The following is a 14,203-nucleotide window of genomic DNA, read 5'->3' as shown; positions in this document are numbered from 1 at the left end:
CTCCTGAAGGTTGGTCAAATAACAAAAATGTTCTATTTTCCGGTACATCATTATGGATTGGATTAGTGTTTCTAGTGGGTATTCTTAATTCTCTCATTTCTTGAAGTTCTTTTTATTCTAGATTAAAAATGAAATGACCCCTCCCTCAGAATTCTTTCGGATTGTCAGCCATAAAGGGAATAGATCAGTTCCTAAAAAAAAAAAAGAAAACTATAACACATTACATTCTAAGGGGGAGTAAACTTCTTCTATTGGAAAAATCTTATATCTTATACTTATATGGTGGTACATTGTGAAACTAAAAGAAATAAAATAGAAAAAATGAACTATAAAAATTTGAATTTCATTTGAATATTCTATTCATATTAATATGATATGAATAGAATATTCAAATGAAATACTATAAATCTATTTATACGTCGTCTAGTATTTAATAATATAGAATATCTATCTGTATCTCTATATAGATAAATATAATTTTTTATTAATAGGAACTTACTTTTTTAAGAAAAAAGTAAATCAAAATATTCGATAGAATGATAATTTCAATTCAATTATATAGATATATAGAAAAAAACCATATATAATAATAGAAATGTAATAATAGAAATGGGAATTCTTGATAAAAATGAATAGTAATAGAAAATATTTTATTTGGGAGACAATATCTATTATCTAAATTTCTTTTTCATTATCCCTATATCCCTATATAGAATATCAGGCCCATCTCTGTATAAATAGAATCGCATATCAAGTACAATGAAAACGCGGATATAGTCGAATGGTAAAATTTCTCTTTGCCAAGGAGAAGACGCGGGTTCGATTCCCGCTATCCGCCCTATGTATTTAATAGTCATAGTATGAAAAATGCCATAGAATTTACTGCGTATAATGCCCTTCTTCTTGAAACCTTGTTTTTTTATCAAATTCAAAAAGTTGCGGAGACGGGATTTGAACCCGTAACCTCAAGGTTATGAGCCTTGCGAGCTACCAAGTTGCTCTACTCCGCGATAAAGAAAAGAATTGATAACTAATGAACAAAAACAAAGATGGAATGCGTCCCTTTACCATATCTATATAAATAGAATAAACCATTTATACATAACGGTAAAGGGACCCTCCTATGATCGCTGATAATAAAATGAAAAAAATGAAGATAATTGGAAATCCTTACCAACTGGATCTTGTTGCACCCGGCAAGAAACATGCATGAACCATTTCCCGAAGTATGTGTCCAGATAATCCAAAGTCTCGATAATTAGCTCTCGGTCTTCCGGTCGAAAAACAACGTCGATGAAGACGTATAGGTGCACTATTACGCGGTAGTGATTCTAATTTTCCATGAATTTCCCATTTCTCACTTAACGACGGAACTTTGCTTATTTCTTTTTTTGAGGATCGGCGAATCAAATGATATTTCTGTTCCAATTTTTGTCTCTTCTTTTCCCTCTGAATAACACTTTTCCTTGCCATAATGGTTAATTTGCTATTAGCATCAATGATAGAAGTCGGATCCTAGATGTATAAGTGGCTTCTCTTCCCTATAGAAGGAAATGAGATTCTTGCCAGATATATATAATAAAGAATTCAATTAACCGAATTTGCCCGATGTAGAGGCAATTAAGAAGGCTGCATAAGTAAATATATAACCTACGGAAAAGTGGGCTAGTCCAACCAATCTTGCTTGCACAATGGAAAGAGCCACTGGTTTATCTCTCCATCGAATCAAATTAGCCAAAGGTGTACGTTCATGAGCCCATGCCAAAGTTTCAATCAATTCCTGCCAATATCCGCGCCAAGAAATTAAGAACATAAATCCAGTAGCCCAAACAAGATGTCCAAACAAGAACATCCATGCCCAGACTGATAAACTATTCATACCAAAAGGGTTATATCCATTGATAAGTTGTGAAGAGTTCAACCATAGATAATCTCTTAACCATCCCATCAAATAGGTAGAAGATTCATTAAACTGTGAAATATTACCCTGCCATAGTGTAATGTGTTTCCAATGCCAATAAAAAGTAACCCATCCAATGGTATTTAACATCCAGAAAACTGCCAAATAAAATGCGTCCCAAGCGGAAATATCACAAGTTCCGCCTCGTCCCGGGCCATCACAAGGAAAACTATAACCAAAATCTTTTTTATCAGGCATTAACTTAGAACCACGCGCATCCAAAGCACCTTTTACTAAAATCAAAGTAGTTGTATGTAAACCAAGAGCAATAGCATGATGAACCAAGAAGTCTCCAGGCCCTATTGTTAAGAATAGAGAATTACTATTCTCATTTACAGCGTTTAACCAACCAGGCAACCATATGCTTCGTCCCGCATTGAACGCCGGACTGTTCGTTGAAGATAAAAGTATATCGAACCCATAGGAAGTTTTACCATGAGCAGATTGTATCCATTGGGCAAATATAGGTTCAATCAAAATTTGTTTCTCCGGAGTACCAAAAGCAAGCATGACATCGTTATGGACATAAAGTCCCAGAGTATGGAACCCCAGAAAGAGGCTAGCCCAACTTAAGTGGGATATGATAGCTTCTTTATGGTCTAACATTCTTGCCAAGACATTATCTTGATTCTGCTCTGGATTATAATCTCTAATAAAAAAGATAGCTCCATGAGCAAAAGCCCCTGTCATAATGAAGCCTGCTATATATTGATGATGAGTATATAAGGCAGCTTGAGTAGTAAAGTCTTGCGCTATAAACGCATAAGCAGGTAAAGAGTACATGTGTTGTGCTACCAAGGAAGTAATAACCCCTAAAGAGGCTAGAGCAAGACCTAATTGAAAATGAATTGAATTATTGATTGTATCATAAAGACCCTTATGCCCACGCCCCAATCTACCCCCCGGAGGAGTATGTGCTTCTAAAAGATCTTTAATACTGTGACCAATCCCGAAATTAGTTCTATACATATGGCCAGCAACTAGAAAAATAAACGCAATAGCCAAATGATGGTGTGCAATATCAGTTAACCATAAACTTTGAGTTTGCGGATGAAATCCTCCGAGAAGTGTTAGAATAGCAGTTCCTGCTCCTTGAGGGGTACCAAATATATGATTATTGGAATCTGGGTTTTGAGCATAAAGATTCCACTGACCTGTAAAAAATGGACCTAATCCCTCGGGGTGCGGCAAGATATCTAATAAATTGTTCCATCGAACGGATTCCCCCCTGGACCCCGGAATAGCAACATGAACTAAATGCCCTGTCCAAGCCAAGGAACTTACTCCGAATAGTCCTGACAAATGATGATTGAGGCGGGATTCGGCATTTTTAAACCACGAAACACTCGGTTTCCATTTTGGTTGTAGGTGTAACCAACCTGCTATTAAAGATATAATAGAAAGTATTAATAGAAAAATAGCTCCAGTATAAAGATCCCCATTAGTACGTAAACCGATTGTATACCACCACTGATAAACACCAGAATAGGCTATATTAACAGGACCTAGAGCACCCCCTCGAGTAAAAGCTTCTACAGCTGGTTGACCAAAATGAGGATCCCAAATTGCATGAGCAATAGGTCTTACATGTAAAGGATCCTGTACCCATGTCTCAAAATTACCTTGCCAAGCTACATGAAAGAGATTCCCGGAAGTCCACAGAAAAATGATTGCTAATTGCCCGAAATGAGAAGCAAAAATATTCTGATAAAGACGTTCCTCAGTAATATCATCATGACTTTCGAAGTCATGTGCGGTAGCAATACCAAACCAAATACGACGAGTAGTGGGGTCTTGAGCTAAGCCTTGACTAAAGCTTGGAAATCTTAATGCCATAATGATTTTCAAATCCTCCTAGCTATTATCCTACTGCAATAATTCTTGCTAAGAAGAATGCCCATGTTGTGGCAATTCCACCTAGAAGGTAATGTGTTACTCCTACAGCACGTCCTTGTACAATGCTCAAGGCTCTGGGCTGAGTAGCAGGAGCAACTTTTAATTTATTATGAGCCCAAACAATGGATTCAATAAGTTCTTGCCAATAACCACGCCCGCTGAATAGAAACATTAAACTAAAAGCCCATACAAAATGTGCACCCAAGAAAAAAAGACCATATGCAGATAATGAAGAACCATAAGACTGAATTACCTGGGATGCCTGCGCCCATAAGAAATCACGAAGCCACCCATTAATGGTAATGGAACTCTGCGCAAAATTTCCTCCTGTGATATGAGTTACTATCCCTTGATCACTTATACTACCCCAAACATCTGACTGCATTTTCCAACTGAAATGGAATATAACTACGGAAATTGAATTGTACATCCAAAATAGTCCTAAGAAGACATGATCCCAAGCGGATACTTGGCATGTCCCCCCTCTTCCAGGTCCATCACAAGGGAAACGAAAACCTAGATTTGCTTTATCCGGTATCAATCGTGAACTACGAGCAAATAGAACACCCTTTAAGAGTATCAATACTGTTACATGAATTGTAAATGCATGAATATGATGGACCAAAAAATCCGCAGTTCCTAAAGGAATAGGTAACAAAGCAACTTTACCGCCCACTGCTACTAAATTTTCACCTCCCCAAGTCAAACTGGTACTTGTTGCTGCACCTGGGGCTGTTGTGCCAGGTGCTAAAGCGTGGGTATTTTGTATCCATTGAGCAAAGATCGGCTGTAATTGTATAGCAGTATCTGAAAACATATCTTGAGGGCGCCCTAATGCGCTCATGGTATCATTATGAATATACAAACCAAAACTGTGAAAACCTAAAAAGATACATACCCAGTTAAGATGTGATATGATTGAATCACGATGTCTAAGGACACGATCTAATAGATCGTTGTATCGAATAGTCGGATCATAATCTCTTACCATAAAAATCGCTGCATGCGCAGCAGCACCGACTATGAGAAATCCACCAATCCACATGTGATGTGTAAACAATGACAGTTGTGTACCATAGTCAGTAGCTAGGTATGGATAAGGAGGCATAGAATACATATGGTGAGCTACAACAATGGTCAAAGAGCCTAACATAGCTAGATTAATAGATAATTGAGCATGCCATGACGTTGTTAGAATCTCATATATACCTTTATGACCCTGGCCTGTAAATGGACCTTTATGTGCCTCTAAAATGTCTTTTATATTGTGACCAATACCCCAGTTGGTCCTATACATGTGACCCGCTATCAAGAAAAGAATTGCAATAGCTAAATGATGGTGTATAATATCGGTCAGCCATAAACCTCCAGTTACTGGATCTAATCCTCCACGAAAAGTAAGAAATTCTCCGTATTTTGACCAATTCAAGGTAAAAAATGGGGTTGCTCCCTCGGAAAAACTCGGATAAAGTTGAGCCAAAAGATCCCGATTTAGGATAAATTCATGAGGAAGTGGTATCTCTTTGGGATCTACTGCAGCATTTAGAAATTGGTTAATCGGTAAAGATACATGTATTTGATGTCCTGCCCAAGAAAGAGACCCCAACCCTAGGAGCCCTGTCAAATGGTGATTCAACATAGATTCTACATCTTGGAACCAAGCCAATTTTGGAGCAGCTTTGTGATAATGAAACCAACCAGCAAAAAGCATTAAGGCTGCAAAGACCAATGCACCAATTGCAGTACAATAGAGTTGTAATTCATTAGTTATTCCAGATGCTCTCCAAATCTGAAAAAAACCAGAGGTTATTTGTATTCCTCGGAACCCCCCCCCTACATCACCATTCAATATTTCTTGACCCACTATTGGCCAAACCACCTGAGCACTAGGCCTAATGTGAGTAGGATCACTTAACCATGCCTCATAATTGGAAAAACGAGCACCATGAAAATACATGCCACTCAGCCAAAGAAAGATGATAGAGAGTTGGCCAAAATGCGCACTAAAAACTTTTCGGGAAATCTCCTCTAAATCATTAGTATGGCTATCAAAATCATGAGCGTCAGCATGTAGGTTCCAGATCCAAGTAGTAGTATCTGGTCCCTTAGCTATTGTTCTTGAGAAATGACCAGGTTTTGCCCATTCCTCAAAAGAAGTTTTTATAGGATCCCTATCTACCAAAATTTTAACTTCTGGTTCCGGTGAACGAATAATCATTGAGTCCTCCTCTTTCCAGACAACACATACAAAGAGACCTGCCAACATAAAACAGAATTAGTGAACTTATTAGAGATGTTTCTATTGAGTTTTGTTCTCTCCTATCTCTCATGTATTGGATATCTTAGTAAATTTCATTTCTTTAGTTTTTCACTAGAACAATTATGATCTCGAAGTCAATTCGGGGCAAGTGTTCGAATCTATTATGACATAAGAGTGAGGCGCTCAACGGACCTATTTTAATCTTCTAAGACCTTTTTGGGAACTCTGAATGGAAGTTCAATAATTTTTCGTGCAGCCTAATCAAATGTATTCAGATTTTATTCTAATTCTATTCCTTAGATTTTATTTTTTTTTTTAGATAAAGTATAAGTATGTACTCTATTTCAAATTGAGCAGGCATTAGCATTCATTATTAGGCAATATACCTATATTTTATTTCTTTTTTTGAAGGTCTCTTTTCTTAATTTGATTGAATATTAGTTTAAATAACAGAAAAAAGGAGAAAATTATCTACTGTATCCACATCTCGTTTATTTCTATGAAATACTAGACAAAATCGAACAAAATTAGAAGGGATATATTTAAATTATGTGATTGGTCGTTCCTATAGAAATGATTTTTGAATTTGATAGGGACAAGAAACAAGAATTTATAACAATATATATTTATCTATCTATATCTTTATATAGATAGATAAATATATAAGAAAAAAAAGAAACAGAGTGTTCTTATTCAAAACGCCCTGTGATCTTCAACCAATTCTGTGCTGCAATATAATTACCGGGGGTGAGAGCTATAGCTTGTTTCCAATATTCAGCGGCTTGATTAAACCAAGACTCCGCAACTTCTGAGTCTCCCTGCCGAATGGCCTGTTCTCCTCGGTCGAAATAGGTGAGTCAATTCCTTTCCTTAGAACCGTACTTGAGAATTTCCTGACTCATACGGCTCAGTAGTCAATTCTTTTTTTGTTCTATTATCTTGAAGTTAACTAAAAGAAAAAAAGAAATTATTAATATGAGTTTCAAACTTTCATTTTTACTAATAAATAAAGAATTTCAAAGAATTTCATCTTTTTTTTTAGTTTTATCTTTTCTCCTACCTTCAGAAAAGGGAATCAAGCATTGGCATTAACGCCCTAATTCTAATTTTCTGAAAGGTAACTATCTCGATTTTATATATCATATACAAAAATATATGATAGATTCATTTCTATAGAATCTTGGTAAAAGTTTTTTCTTTCTTATCTTATAAGTTCTTATAAGTAAAGAGAAAATACTTTCTATCTTTGGGATTTGATACTACACCGCTGCTCAAAATACCAGGGGATCCTTTTTATTACATAAGTGGATTCCTGACTTCTTTATTTATCATGAGATAAGGAAGCAGTTTTTATTATATCGATTGAAAACCGTGTTAATTGATCCTTACGATGCTTCCTTTATCAATTAGATCTTTTATCCATAGAAAAAGAGGGTATCTAGACATATCGATTTCTTCATATTTTTACTTCTATGAAGTTTCTTTGCTACAGCTGATAAAAATCGTTGTTTTGAACGATATATATATGTAGAAAGCCTTTCTTATTTATAATTATTTATATTTCTATATTTCTTATATTAAAATTTGTGGATTTGCTTGTTCTTTTCTTTTTTCTTTCTATAGTGGAGATAGTCGCACGTAATGACAGATCACGGCCATATTATTAAAAGCTTGGGGTAAAAATGGGTTTCGTTCGAGCGCCCGAAAATAATATTCCAAAGCTTTAGTATGTTCTCCGTTACTTGTGTGAATAAGGCCTATGTTATAAAGTATATAACTTCGATCATAGGGATCAATTTCCAGTCGCATAGCCTCATAATAATTCTGTAAAGCTTCTGCATAATTTCCTTCAGATTGAGCTGACATCCGTTACGGTCGTCATTCGGTTCAAAGAATCTCCGCTCCAGAACTGTACGTGAGATTTTCATCTCATACGGCTCCCCCCTTATGTGTGTAATGAGAAAAATCCATCAAATCAAAAAATATTCCAGTATTCTCATTCTCAACTGAACAGAGCTAGTGTTTTTACAATAAATCTCTAGCCAACCTTCCTGTCAAAAATTATTTCTTAACATTAAGTATGTAGGTACTTGATAAAAAAAAATAAGAACTTCAACAATTTCTTTGTCCTCTACGCTGCTTAATTTCCTGGAATTAGTCACCTCAATAATCTTCGATGGTTCTATGGGTATCCAAAATATGAACGAGATGGATATTTATTGTCCCAACCATTCCTGTTAGTCCCAATCTCGATAAGCCATGGATATAGATAGATACAAAGTTTTCGTGTCCTTGATTCCCAAGCGTAGTGCTTCTTTCCCAATGTTGCCTATCAGTACTAGTAATTTGGGGTTGACCTAACCCCATAAGTATAGGTATAACCTTTCGCTTAATACTAGAAACCTAAAATTCAAGCATATAAGGCTTCATTAATCGAGGATACACGACAGAAGGAATTAATCCTTTTATTTACAAATTTCACCTTCAACACGCGTGGGGTTTTTCCATTCCATTTTTTTTTGACCGAAATCGGTCAAAAAAAATGGAATCAAATCACACCATCTCTGTAATAAGTGAATGCCCTTTTTTCTCCTGAAGTTGTCGGAATTATTCGTAATAAGATATTGGCTACAATTGAAAAGGTCTTATCTATAAAATTTTCATTTATCCGAGATCTAGGCATAGGTAGAAATCCATTCTATAATTTAATTAATCATGGTGTGAGAAATCAATCCCACAAATAAAGGAATTGTATAATTATAATACAGTGCGAAATAACGTAAAAATGAACTCATCAATCAAATTTGTTTATCCTAAGACCTTGTAGGAGGTTTTTTTTTAATTTTACTTTGTATTTTTATAGTTTGAATAGGTTTTATGCATTTATGAAAAATAGGATTGATTCACTATTCAACATTCAACCGGTTTCTGGGCATCATTATATAGGAGAGATGGCCGAGTGGTTCAAGGCGTAGCATTGGAACTGCTATGTAGGCTTTTTGTTTACCGGGGGTTCGAATCCCTCTCTTTCCGAATCTTTACCAAATTCATCAATATTACTCATCCCAATGCATACCATTATTTCATATTTCAAATTTGTTTGTTGATATGGACAACTTTATATTCCTCATTTTTCGGTAATACAAAAAATAGTGGATAACGGGTGGGCAAGGAATAAAAATTTTCGCATATCCATGTCTATGATATATGAATAGCAGAAAATCCTTGTAAAAAAAACTCTTGTTATTTTAGTTAAGTTTAAGTTTGACGAGAATAATATTCTACAACCAGTAATTCATTTATTTTCAAACCAACCCATTTATTATCTATTATTTGATTAATTAAACCTTTATATTGGAAAGGGTGAACAGTCAAATGATTTGGCAATTTCTCATGGGGGGCTGAATCAAAATAATTTTGAATAAGAGTTTTAGATTTTTGTTCATCCTTTGCTGTAATAATATCTTGAGGTTTACAACGATAACTTGGTATATCCACTATACGACCATTAACTAAAACATGTCTATGGTTTATAAATTGGCGGGCTTGAGGAATAGTCGCAGCCATACCCAATCGAAAAAGTATGTTATCCAAGCGCATTTCAAGTAGTTGTAATAAAACCTGACCAGTTGATCCTTTAGCTTTTCCGGAGATACGAACGTATTTAAGCAATTGTCGTTCTGTAAGACCATAATGAAAACGCAATTTTTGTTTTTCTTCTAAACGAATACGATATTGAGATTTTTTACTGAAGCGCAATTGATTTCGAAATTCGTTTTTGACTGTTGGCCTTTTACTAGTAAGTCCTGGTAAATATCCTAGACGACGTATTTTTTTGAAACGAGGTCCTCTGTAACGTGACATAAAAACTCCTTTTTTAAAATGAAAAATCTTATAAATCGAAATGAAAACTAAACGAAATGAAAAATATTATAGAATTCTAAATGAAGCGAAATCTACTAAAGTTTTATAGTACAAAGAAGAATTAGATGAATTTTATCAATATCCGAATTTATTGTATATAAAAGAATACAAAAAAGTAGGTTAATTTCTTGATTTCTTCCGCAGAGATCGAACTCTCCCAATTTTTTATTTCTAAAAAAGATATTATCAATTATGTAAAAAACAAATAGAGAAAAGCCGGTTATCGGATTCGAACCGATGACCATCGCATTACAAATGCGATGCTCTAACCTCTGAGCTAAACCGGCTAATGTAAACGAAATATACATATGCAGAAGAATTGAATGGGATCTTAGTTATCAATTTTTAGTTATTTATAACAAAATTCAAATTAATACAAACATCAAAAATAGAGAAAGAAAATATAGAAAATCAAACCCAATTTTTATTATTTCTATTATTTATTTTATCTGATAACATAAAGTGCAAGATAATAATTAATATTATATTAATATAATTTATTTAATATAATTTATTTCGATCTACTATTCTAGATATATATTATTAAATTGATTTCTTTCAAAAAGATTATTTATTAGTACTTAAAGTAAATTTGAATAAATATAAATTTTAGTAAATATTTATTAAGGAATTCCATATTTCTAAGTAAATGTCTAATTCTATATTATATTCAATTAAAAGAATGGTTTTTTTTAGCCACTAGATTCGTTTTAGTTATATAAATTGTATATGAATAAATGGATTGTTTATTTTCTTTTTTTTTTTAAGCAAAAACAAAAAAAAAAAAAGAATCGACCATTCGAGTATTCTAAATTGTATGAAAAAAGAAGATAAGTAGGTACATAGAAGATAAGTAGATATGTGGTCTATATCTGTGTATATTGAATTGTTAATATATAGATATTAGAATTAGTTCTGATTCAAACAAATAAAGGTATCCAATATAGATGAAATAAAATCTATAAAATTGGAGAAAGGGGTTTTTAATATTTAATAAAATAATATGTATTTAATGAATTCAAAAGTTCCCGCATAATTCTCATAATAGAAATGAAAAAAAAAGCATTCTATTATAATCAGATTCAAATAAAAAAAAAGATGGGGATATGGCGAAATTGGTAGACGCTACGGACTTAATTGGATTGAGTTTTGGTATGGAAACTTACCAAGTAATAATTTTCAAATTCAGAGAAACCCTGGAATTCACAATGGGCAATCCTGAGCCAAATCCTGTTTTCTGAAAACAAATAAAAATTCAGAAAGTGATAATAAAAAAGGGATAGGTGCAGAGACTCTATGGAAGCTGTTCTAACAAACGAAATTGACGACTTTTTTTATTGCATTAGTAAAAGAATCCTTTCACCAAAATTACAGGAATGGATCAAAGATAAACATTTAGAAACATATATATATACTGAAATACTCTTTCAATTTGTTACTTTTTATTTTATTATTGAAGATCTATTTGTGATAAAAATATTCACAAATGAAAAATGTGAATCAAATCAATTCGAAGTTGAAGAAAAGATGGAATATTTATTGATGAAATTATTCACTTCATCATAATCGGCTAAAACCCTTGAAGAACTGATAAATCAGATGAGAATAAAGATAGAGTCCTATTCTACATGTCAATACCGACAACAATGAAATTGAAAGTAAGAGGAAAATCCGTCGACTTAAGAAATCATGAGGGTTCAAGTCCCTCTATCCCCAAAAATACTTTTTCATTTTCTAATTTTTTTCCTATATCCTCTCTATCTTGAAGTCCTTATTTATGTGTTTTATTCGATTTATTATTTCCCAACGAAATTGGAATTTTTATTTTCATCAATTTCCTATCTATCATAATTTTCTTATCTATCATAATGACAAGGGACGAGTTTTGGAATAGATATAAATATATATGTGAAACACATAGAATTTTTTTTAATCAGAAATGTATAAATTAATATCTTATTTTTTAGCAAGGAATTTTCATATGCGTAATTAACGATTAACAATAAAAAATAATTATTACTGCGGAAACTCACTTACAAACTTTTTTTTTACTTAGTTGATATAGATTCATTAACATAGATTTTAAAAATCTTTTAAAATCAAAGTATTAAGCTTCAAGAATGGTCGGGATAGCTCAGTTGGTAGAGCAGAGGACTGAAAATCCTCGTGTCACCAGTTCAAATCTGGTTCCTGACACAAGATTCATTTGTATGAGTATCTATCCCCCATATTCATTTTAATGAATATGGGGGATAGATACTCATACAAATTTGTGTTCTTCTAGATTCTGATACATAACATATTTCTTTGATCTATTTAGGTATCTGTAGATATACTTTTCCTAGATGATTAAAGAATAGATGCAATTTTTTATTAGGTATATTCGCTTATCTATAGTATCTATATATATATAGATATAGATATATAGATAATGAATTCTTTATCTATTTTTTTCCTTTTTTTTCTGCGATACAAAAAAAGGTTTCTATTTCCATAATATTCGAGTGGTTTAATTAGTTGGTTAAAAGACCTAAAAGTCGAAGTTCTGGGGTGGAGTGAGAATATTAAGAATTCATCTGAGAAGGATTACCAAAATAGAATCGAGCCCTTTTCTTTGTGTTTTTTTTTTCGTGGCCGTATAATTGATGGTGATGTGCACGTTATATAGTTTATTATAAAGATAAAGAATTAGTTTATTATAAAGATAAAGAATTTTTGCAGTTCATCCTATTTCTTTTATTGGCTTGGCTGATAAGAACTCAGTATTGTTTTTGTTTTAGAATCTTAAGAAACTCCTATCCATCCTATTTTAAACCCTATAATTATTCATTCTATTATTTCTGAATTTTGTGATTTCTCACATAATAATATCTGAATGCAACTTCCATTACTCTGCCTGATTTAATGTCAATCAATTATTTTGTCTGATCTATAACAGAATGTACTTATATTCTTTGACTGGGGTTGCAGAAGTTTGGATTAGTTTATTATTTTTATCATTTAGTGAGCATCTTGTATTTCATAAAAATTTGGAGCAATATAATCTTTACGCAAAGGCCATCCTATCCAATTTTCGGGCATTAAAATACGTCTTAGACGCGGATGACTATCATAAGAGATTCCCAACATATCATAAGATTCCTTTTCTTGAAAATCCGCACTTTTCCAAACCCAAAAAATCGAAGGAATTCTGGGATTTTTTCTTGATACAAATATTTTTATGCATACCTCTTCGGGTTGATTTATACCATACTCTATTCTTGTAAAATGATATACACTAGCTAAGAGTCCTCCGGGTGCTACATCATAGGCACATTGAGAACGTAGATAATTGTAACCATATACATATAAAATGACAGCAATGGAATGCCAATCCTCGGGCTTTATTTGTAAAGTCTCTATTCCTAGGTAATCGAAACCCAAGGATCTATGAATTAGTCCATGTTTGACTAGCCAAGAAGACAAACGACCTTGCATTTTTTGCTTCTCCTAAATTTTTTTTATGAGTTTGGTATTAGTATTTTCTATTACGATGAAATTTTTAAAATACGATGAAATTTTTAAAAAAGGAATTGCTTTTTATTATTGTACTTTAAAAAAATGTGTCAGACGATATCTCTGAAGTAGATGGCGGTTGATAGAAAAATTCTTGACCATAATTGTCAGTATAAGTACTGTATCCAACATGAAACTTATGGTTGGTAGTAAAACATCTATTCTCTCGTTGAAAACTCATTGGATCTTCATATATTTCTCGAGATATTTTCTTACGAAGTTTTGTTATAGCATCTATAATGGCCTCCGGTTTAGGTGGACAGCCCGGCAAATATACATCTACAGGAATTAGCTTATCTACGCCTCGAACAGTACTATAAGAATCGGTACTAAACATCCCCCCCGTAATTGTACAGGCTCCCATAGCAATAACATATTTAGGTTCGGGCATTTGTTCATATAATCGAACTAAAGAAGGGGCCATTTTCATAGTTACAGTGCCCGCTGTTAAAATTAGGTCCGCCTGCCTAGGACTCGATCGTGGTACTAGTCCATAACGATCAAAATCGAATCGTGATCCTATTAATGAAGCAAATTCAATGAAGCAACAACTCGTACCATAAAGAAGCGGCCATAAACTGGATAATCTTGACCAATTTGAAAAATCA

The 14,203-nt window shown here is 33.4% G+C and overlaps 4 non-coding genes across 4 annotated transcripts; 3 read left to right on the top strand and 1 right to left on the bottom strand.

The window, feature by feature from the left end:
• Positions 1-767: 767 nt before the first annotated feature.
• Positions 768-838, top strand: TRNAG-GCC (transfer RNA glycine (anticodon GCC)). Its single transcript has one exon. It is a non-coding gene; the product is annotated as a tRNA-Gly (tRNA).
• An 8,223-nt stretch (positions 839-9,061) lies between these two features.
• TRNAS-GGA (transfer RNA serine (anticodon GGA)) lies at positions 9,062-9,149 on the top strand. Its single transcript has one exon. It is a non-coding gene; the product is annotated as a tRNA-Ser (tRNA).
• A 1,105-nt stretch (positions 9,150-10,254) lies between these two features.
• On the bottom strand, positions 10,255-10,327 carry TRNAT-UGU (transfer RNA threonine (anticodon UGU)). The gene has a single exon. It is a non-coding gene; the product is annotated as a tRNA-Thr (tRNA).
• Positions 10,328-12,163: 1,836 nt separating this feature from the next.
• On the top strand, positions 12,164-12,236 carry TRNAF-GAA (transfer RNA phenylalanine (anticodon GAA)). Its single transcript has one exon. It is a non-coding gene; the product is annotated as a tRNA-Phe (tRNA).
• Positions 12,237-14,203: the final 1,967 nt, after the last annotated feature.

Source organism: Vigna unguiculata, unplaced genomic scaffold (assembly GCF_037176805.1).
Source record: "Vigna unguiculata cultivar grain cowpea cultivar isolate G323 ecotype 2 unplaced genomic scaffold, ASM3717680v1 ptg000203l, whole genome shotgun sequence".
Lineage (NCBI taxonomy): Eukaryota > Viridiplantae > Streptophyta > Magnoliopsida > Fabales > Fabaceae > Vigna > Vigna unguiculata.
Note: the sequence above shows the minus strand (reverse complement) of the source record. Positions and strands in the feature narration are given on the sequence as shown.